This window comes from Paramisgurnus dabryanus, chromosome 14, assembly GCF_030506205.2.
Source record: "Paramisgurnus dabryanus chromosome 14, PD_genome_1.1, whole genome shotgun sequence".
Taxonomy (NCBI): Eukaryota; Metazoa; Chordata; class Actinopteri; order Cypriniformes; family Cobitidae; genus Paramisgurnus; species Paramisgurnus dabryanus.
This window is the reverse complement of record NC_133350.1, coordinates 4980060-4987663: the sequence shown is the minus strand read 5'-3', so window position 1 is coordinate 4987663 and position 7604 is coordinate 4980060. Positions and strand designations below refer to the sequence as shown.

The 7604-nt window shown below is 34.5% G+C and overlaps 1 long non-coding RNA gene across 1 annotated transcript; it reads left to right on the top strand.

Annotated features, from left to right (window-relative positions):
• The first annotated feature begins 2192 nt into the window (after positions 1–2192).
• LOC135718850 (uncharacterized) lies at positions 2193–6631 on the top strand. Its single transcript, XR_010520917.2, has 5 exons — positions 2193–2944; positions 3487–3541; positions 3995–4145; positions 4299–4457; positions 5757–6631. It is a non-coding gene; the product is annotated as an uncharacterized lncRNA (long non-coding RNA).
• Positions 6632–7604: the final 973 nt, after the last annotated feature.

Genomic DNA, 7604 nt, shown 5'->3' with positions numbered 1-7604 from the left:
TAGGTACAGTAACATAGCCCTGGATCTTGGGTGACACATAATGTTGAACAACAATACATTTCTAACATTTATAATGTTCTTTGAAATTACACGGACTTTTAATTTTTTTTTTCTTAAGAAACACGGTTCTAGCACCATTAATAAGGCCAGAAACCAGACATCAACATATTATGCTTTGTGAACCTGAACACAGTGAGCTAATATAATAGGCTGCAATATTATTCCACAAAAACAAGCACAAGAAGACAACAGTAAAATGTGTCCCAACATCAAACAGTAATTGAATAACACTGTTAATGGACCAGAAGATAATAAATGTTTAAGAAAGCAATCTTTAAAGAAGATATAAATGCCAAATGTTGTATCGTATTAACTCGAAAGAATACTGCATTACTGTAACTTCAAGTCTGACATACAGTATGTAGTGGTCGACAGTTTGCTGAGGCCGATATCGGCCAATATTTTGAATTTTTTTTATTATTGGCATCAGCCAATAAATATTTCTGTTTGGATGATGGATTCTCCGGTTGGGTCACGTTAGCGTATTAGCATTGTGTTTTAAGATGAAACCACTCGAGCCCATGCAGCAACCCAAAGAGTGGTTGGCACACGACACCAAAGTACCACGAGAGCAAACTGCTTCATATGCTTTTAAAGGGGACATTTCACCAGACTTTCAAATATGTCAAATAAATCTTTGGTGTCCCCAGAATACGTATGTGAAGATCTAGCTCAAAATATCATAGATCATTTATTTTAGCATGTTAAAATTGACAATTTGTGGGAGTAAGCAAAATGTGCTGTTCTGTGTGTGCAAATGAGCTGATCTCTGCACTAACTGGGAGTGCCGTAGTTGGAGAATGCAGATTAAGGGGCGGTAATATCCCCTTCTGACATCACAAGGGGAGCCAAATTTCAATGACCTATTTTTTACATGCTTGCAGTGAATGGTTTACCAAAACTAAGTTAACAGGTTGATCTTTTTCACATTTTCTAGGTGGATAGAAGCACTGTGGACCCAATTATAGCACTTAAACATGAAAAAAGTCAAATTTTTTTGATATGTCCCTTTGAAATCTCATGCGGCGCAGAACAAACTCGAACACACAGTTAGCGTCTGACAGCTGTAAAATAACTGATCACCATTTCCATTTAAACGTGATAATGTGTTGTGTGTACAAAACAGAAAAACAGACAAAAAAATCTTTTTTTTTAGTCTAATAATATATTTGTAACTTTACCTTTAAGAAAGTGAAACAAACTCTTACTGAGAAAAGTAACTAAATGCTATTTATTTGATAATTTTAATAAATTAAATACTGTTTTTCTCATTAATTAAACATGTTATCTATATTTTTGTTAGATTAAAGAAGCAGTAATTATTTAACCTCATAAAAATTTTTTACCTCGTTACAATTTTTTTCAAAGTTTCTTTTACTAAGTTCGGGAGGAGCATGGTCATGTGATCCAACCAATCAGTGCTAAGAGCCCCTATCCCATGAATGATTTTTTAAATATTATGCAAAATAAAAAAAAATTTCACTAATTCTTTATATGTTTCATAGTTACAACAAATATATTTTTTTATATCGGCCTTAAATCATCCAAATCGTCCCACCTTGCTTTATATCTTTATATCGGCATCGGCCATCAAAAAACTCAAATTGGTCGACCACTAACAGTGAGTCCTCAGAAAGATGCACAGGCTCTCGTGAGTTGTTTGTTTGGTTGACACAGCTGTCAGAGTAACAAGCCCAGATGTCTATCAGCAAACCATTTTACAGCTGTGTGCTCTCAGATAAATCCAGAAAAACAGAGTTTACAAAGAGAGATATCCATCAACAGCAGGATGTTGTGTGGCCATGTGTACTCTTATGACTTAAAAAATGGCACATATCAGATGGAGCTGCATGTCCAGATTTCACTTCATATTGCTCTAACTAAACATAAGATTTAAAACCAGCATAGACAGGTCAGCTTAAAGGGACACTCCACTTTTTTGATAATATACTATATTTTCCAGCTCCCCTAGAGTTAAACATTTGATTTTTACTGTTTTGGAATCCATTCAGCCGATCTCCGGGTCTGGCGCTAGCACTTTTAGCATAGCTTAGCATAATCCGTTGAATCTAATTAGACCATTAGCATTGCGCAAAAAAAAAACAGAAAAGAGTTTGGATATTTTTCCTACACTGTAAAAAATTGCTGTTAAAAAACGGGCAATTTCCAACAGTAAAATACTGTTATTTCAATAAACAGTTTGATACTGTAGATTAACAGCCAAAGGCCCATAAAATAATTTTTTTCTGTAAATTTACAGCTTTGAACTGTACACCCATTGGCGCCTGAAAAAAACAGTCTTGCGCTGTAAAAAGCAGGATATGGCACTACTAACCAAGTGTGTGTGTGTGTGTGTATATAAAATAATGTAAAAGGTAGACAGTTGTTAATTTTTTTAAAACCATTAAATGTATAGTTTAGTATCCATCTGTTTTGTTGTGTCAGAAATTATTAACAATACAAATTGTTTATAATTAATCTTAAATAATAACAAAGCTTGAACATTTGATTTTGTTTAAAAGACAAAGAAAATCTTTTTCTCAAAGATCAATTCTATAGTAGAGTGAAAAAACAAAAAGGACTAATTTTAATAAAGTGTTTTTGTCCTCTTAAATAGCAAAAGCATAACACACTAGCTGTACCTACTCCAAAATAAATACAAATAAATAAAATTAAAAAATTCAAACTAAGAAAATAATTTAAATAGTCAGGCACACACTGCTTCTCCGCCCACTTCCGGCCTCGGCCGGTATAGTTCTGCGTGGTGGGGAGGGGGGATTTTTAACTCATCACTCTTTTTCAAAACAGCGCGGTAAACAAGATGACGTCGCAGCTCATCTCTTCTCCTGCTTTTCCTCCGTTGTTACAAAGGACACGATTCAATGTAAGTTTGTAATTTTGTTGTTATTTCATTATGCTTCCCTCAATTTGTAATATGTCTTTTAAGAAGTATTTGTGACTCTGCTACCTGACGCGAATCGCGTTTTGAAGGCAGTTCTTAACATTCGTTACTCAGTTTTCTCCAACCTTTGATTATTACAGCAAAATACTTTGCTTGGTTTAAAATGTGCGATATAAATTCGACATTTTTAGTAGTAACTTTAATGTGTATCTGTTGTGTGTTTGATTTTTAATACCAGATGCACATGTGAAGTTAATTTACACCACGCAATATAATAATTCACGCAAAAGTACGTTACTTGTATTTGATCGAGATTTACACGTAGGCTTTTATGTAAGTTGGTAGTCTTATTCAAAAAGCCAATGAGGTCGTTAGTCAGTAGCAGTTATTTTTGACTGTTTTTAGCGCGAATCGCGTTTTGCAGAGAGACGTTGACAATCAACAACAGGTCAAGCATTTTCAAGTCTTCTCCAAAAAGTTAATAACCCGAAATAAATAAATTGTTTTATTTTTATCTTGTACAGGAATCATTCAATCGATGTACTTGTATTTCTGGGACAGTAAACAACGCTATATTAGGTAAGTTTAACCACATGTTTTCTTGCAAACTTTGTATTGACTTAAGCAGTACAATCTGTGCATTTGTGAGGCACATGCAAGTACACAGACACAAATTGTGATGCAAGCAGTGCTTGGCCTGTGTCTATTCTGTGTATTTTAATGCACGAAGAACAGAGAAATCTTAATGATGAAATAGCTTCTTACAAACATGTAGAGTTCACCACAGAAAACATTCACTAATAAACTGGAATCGTGTGGATTATTGTAATGCTTCATTTACATGTTATTTTGACTATGGGCTTCGCTTACTTAGGTTGGACATGTGCAAAGTTCCAATTTACTCATGAAAATGTATGTGTTCTGATAACAGAAAAGTCATAGACCATTATCTAAGCATAACTGGAAAAAATACACCCTGAGAACTATTTATTTATTTATATTATTACAGATTTTTTAAATATATATTTTCAGGGAGGTCAGAGATGATTATCCTTGAGGGTCGTGTGATTTGTGAGGCCGTATACCCCAGATTTCGGACTGCAAGATTTCTACTGTTCGCAATGTACTACGTCTTAAATCTTCAGTATCCAGAGGCATGTGGCACATTGGATTTTATTTAGAGGTATTTTATTTTTCTTCTTCTGTAACCAGTAAATTGCTTTCTCTTTTATTACTCCCTAATTACAGCAACTATATGTTTAATGCATTAATTAAATTAAAAAGGGTCGACTGTGTAAGTGGTTTTTTTTATAAATATATTTATTAATACCCTTAGACAATTTGTCGGATAAACCCTGAAAAAGGCTCGAAGACCAGCAAAGTCAAGGTCGTTAAGAAGACTGGAAAGAATGTGAATAAGAAGACTGCTACTGTCAACGCAGAAGTTGCATCCCTCCTAAAGAACCTCATCCGTTTCGAATGGGATTTTGTCTAGGTAACTAAACTTAATTACCCCCCATCACTTACATGCTTGCTGAAAGAGTTACCACCTCTAATCTACATTCAAATTCAGTGGTAAGAGTGTATGTTAACTCTTAATTATACACATATAGTATGTCACAAAAGTGAATACACCCCTCACATTTCAGCAAATATTTTAGCATGTCTTCTCAAGGGGCAATTCAATAGAAATAAATTAAAATATATATTTACTACTATAAAGTATATATAAAGCAGTCAACGTGCTCCTTGTATAGCAGTATATATTTACTGTCCTGGGAAAATACCTTAACATGCAGCCATTATTGTCAAAATAGCTGGCAACAAAAGTGAGTACACCCCTTACATTATGGTAATGAGCTATGACGTGGTTTGATGACATCCAACCTAAAGGTGGAAAAGTATTCCAGAGAGTGCATTCGGGCGTCAGAGTGGCCACTACTTTTTTTCTATAGCGTTGTTGGCAGGGCAACCAGAGCGTTTTTTGATGCTCTTGTCGGCAGCACTTGTGCATCTGTTTTTGAAGCCAGTTTCTGCAAATGACGCATAGCACAAGGACTCAACTTCCTTGATTGACCCTTGCATGTCCTGTTCCGAGTGGAAACAGTCTTGGAAGACTTCTGTAAGACCCTAGCCACTGTACTGGAACTCAGTTTCAGGTTGTTACTGACCTTCTTATAGCCTACCTAGGCCATCTTTATGGACAGCAACAATTCTAATTCTCAAATCATCAGAGTTGTTTACCATGAGGTGCTATGGTCAACATCCATTGGTCAGTATGAGAGAATTCTACTCAAAGCATCAAATTTGAACAGCTCTAATACAAGATGGACATGCATTGTCCTTACAAGCAGATGAAAACATGAATTATGAATAGGACATGTGGCTTTGCATGTTTAAACCATATACATCTATTATCACTTAGGGTGTACTCACTGACTTGTTGCCAGTTATTTTGACATTAATGGCTGTATGTCAAGTTATGTTCAGAGGACAATAAATCTATAGTTCTATACAAGAAGCAGTAAAACTCTGAAACATATCCAAATTTCATTTCTGTAGTATTGTCTCTTTGAAAAGATACTAAAATATTGCTAAATATGTGGGGTGTACTCACTTTTGTGACATACTGTAATTGTTCACTCCTTTCTGGCTAACTCTTGACCTGCAGTTCTGTTAAGATTGTGTTTTGTCTGATAAATTAAAAAGTGTTTTCAGAGTGTATGAGCACTAGCTTTTGCCATGTGCTATATTTTGTTACTAACATTTAAAAAAAAATGTTTTCTATCTACAGACCTGGATTTCCTCTCAGGCCAGAGTGATCAGAAGCTGGAGTAAGACACTTAAATTTTTTTCCAACAATTAGTTTGATTAATGTGTTCTTCATTTCATGCCAGGTTTTTAAAATATGTTGTGCCGTGCTGGCAGTTTTTTCTTCTTGTTGTAAGTTTGTTTTTAGCTCCTTGAGTTGCACTTTTTTCTGTGATTTCTGTTTTTAACTCTTTCCCGCCATTGACGAGTTTTTATAGCAATCCGTATTTCCGTTATTATGTTGCTCTTACCCAACTTATACAACCTGGAAACAACCCCTCAGGTCAAACAATTCAAACTCTGTGTATGTTTTGATTATTGCTCCGGATTTCTATCAGAAGTCTTTCACAAAATCGCCATTATCTCAGCTTTTTGCTCAAAATATGGTCTTTTTGAAGAAACCTACTCATATTTGAGAGGTGGTAAAAAAGAACTAATTTTAAGGTAGGATGAATTTTTTTTATTGTTGTTTGAAAGCAGAGGGGTTTGTTATTTTATTTGATTCGATTTGATATATTGAAGGTTTATATAGTTAAAGAAGAATGTTTTCTTGAAGGCATTAAACTTTTGTAAAAATCATTAAAAACGCTGGCATGGGCTGTCAACTTTTTTTAAAACACTGGCGGGGAAAGAGTTAACATAATGTTAAATTTACTGTAACTGTTACTCCGTAGCTCCTTCAATTGCACTTTATTTTTGTGATGTGGTCTTACTTTACTCTGTGGTTGCTTTTTAATGGCACCTTTTCTCTGTGATAGTGCATTTATTGTTAAACATACTTGTAGATGTTTACAGTGCTAAAAGATTGTTTAAAGATTGTAATAACAGTTGTATTAATAAATGGAAAATGGAGCACTATGTCAGTCATTTCTCTTTTTTTATTAGATGTTAGGATATCAGACAGTAGAGTAAATATTAACTAACTTGTGTTATGTTTCACAACTTAAAAATGTAAGAAAACAAACAGTAATGAGTGTGTATAATTGTAAGAAATTGCTGGAACCGTTGCTGCCAGTACTTCCCTGTAAAATTACGGCACAACTGTAAAATGGAAAACGGAGGCAAAACTGTCAAATAACAGTATATGGCTGGAACCATTGCTGCCAGTACTTTACTGTTAAATTACAGCACAACTGTAAAATGGAAAACGGTGGGAAAACTGTAAAATAACAGCACAACTGTAAAATGAAAACACGGTGGGAAAACTGTAAAATAACAGTAAATGGCTGGAACCACAGCTGCCAGTATTTTACCGTAAATTAACGGGGAAATTTCTTACAGTGTATTTAAACGTGACTCTTCTGTAGTTACATTGTGTACTAAGACTGACAGAAAATTAAAAGCTGCCTTTTTCTAGGCAGATATGGCTAGGAACAATACTCTTATTCTGTTGAATAATCAAGGACTTTGTTGTTGTAACATGGTTGCAGGAGGCACAATGATATTACAAAGTGCCCAAAAATAGTCCCCTGCCACTGAAAGTTACTATGGGGACTATTTTCAGCTGCGTAAAGTTTTAAATAGAAAAAAAATGTTGAAACTCTTTTGTTATTTTTTTGTGTGATGCTAATGGTCTTATCAGATTCAATGGATTATGCTAAGCTTTGCTAAAAGTGTTAGCGCCAGCTGAGATAAGCTAAATGGATTCCAAAAATGTAAAAATCAAATGTTTAACTCTAGGGGAGCTGAAAAATGAGTATATTTCCAAAAAAAGTGGAGTGTTCCTTTAAAAATAACTAATGTTTTACTAGTGTTTCTGTGATGCTTATATGGTAGAGTTTTGCATAAGCAAAGCAAAGGTTGTGGATTTGATTCCCAGAAAATAAATGTA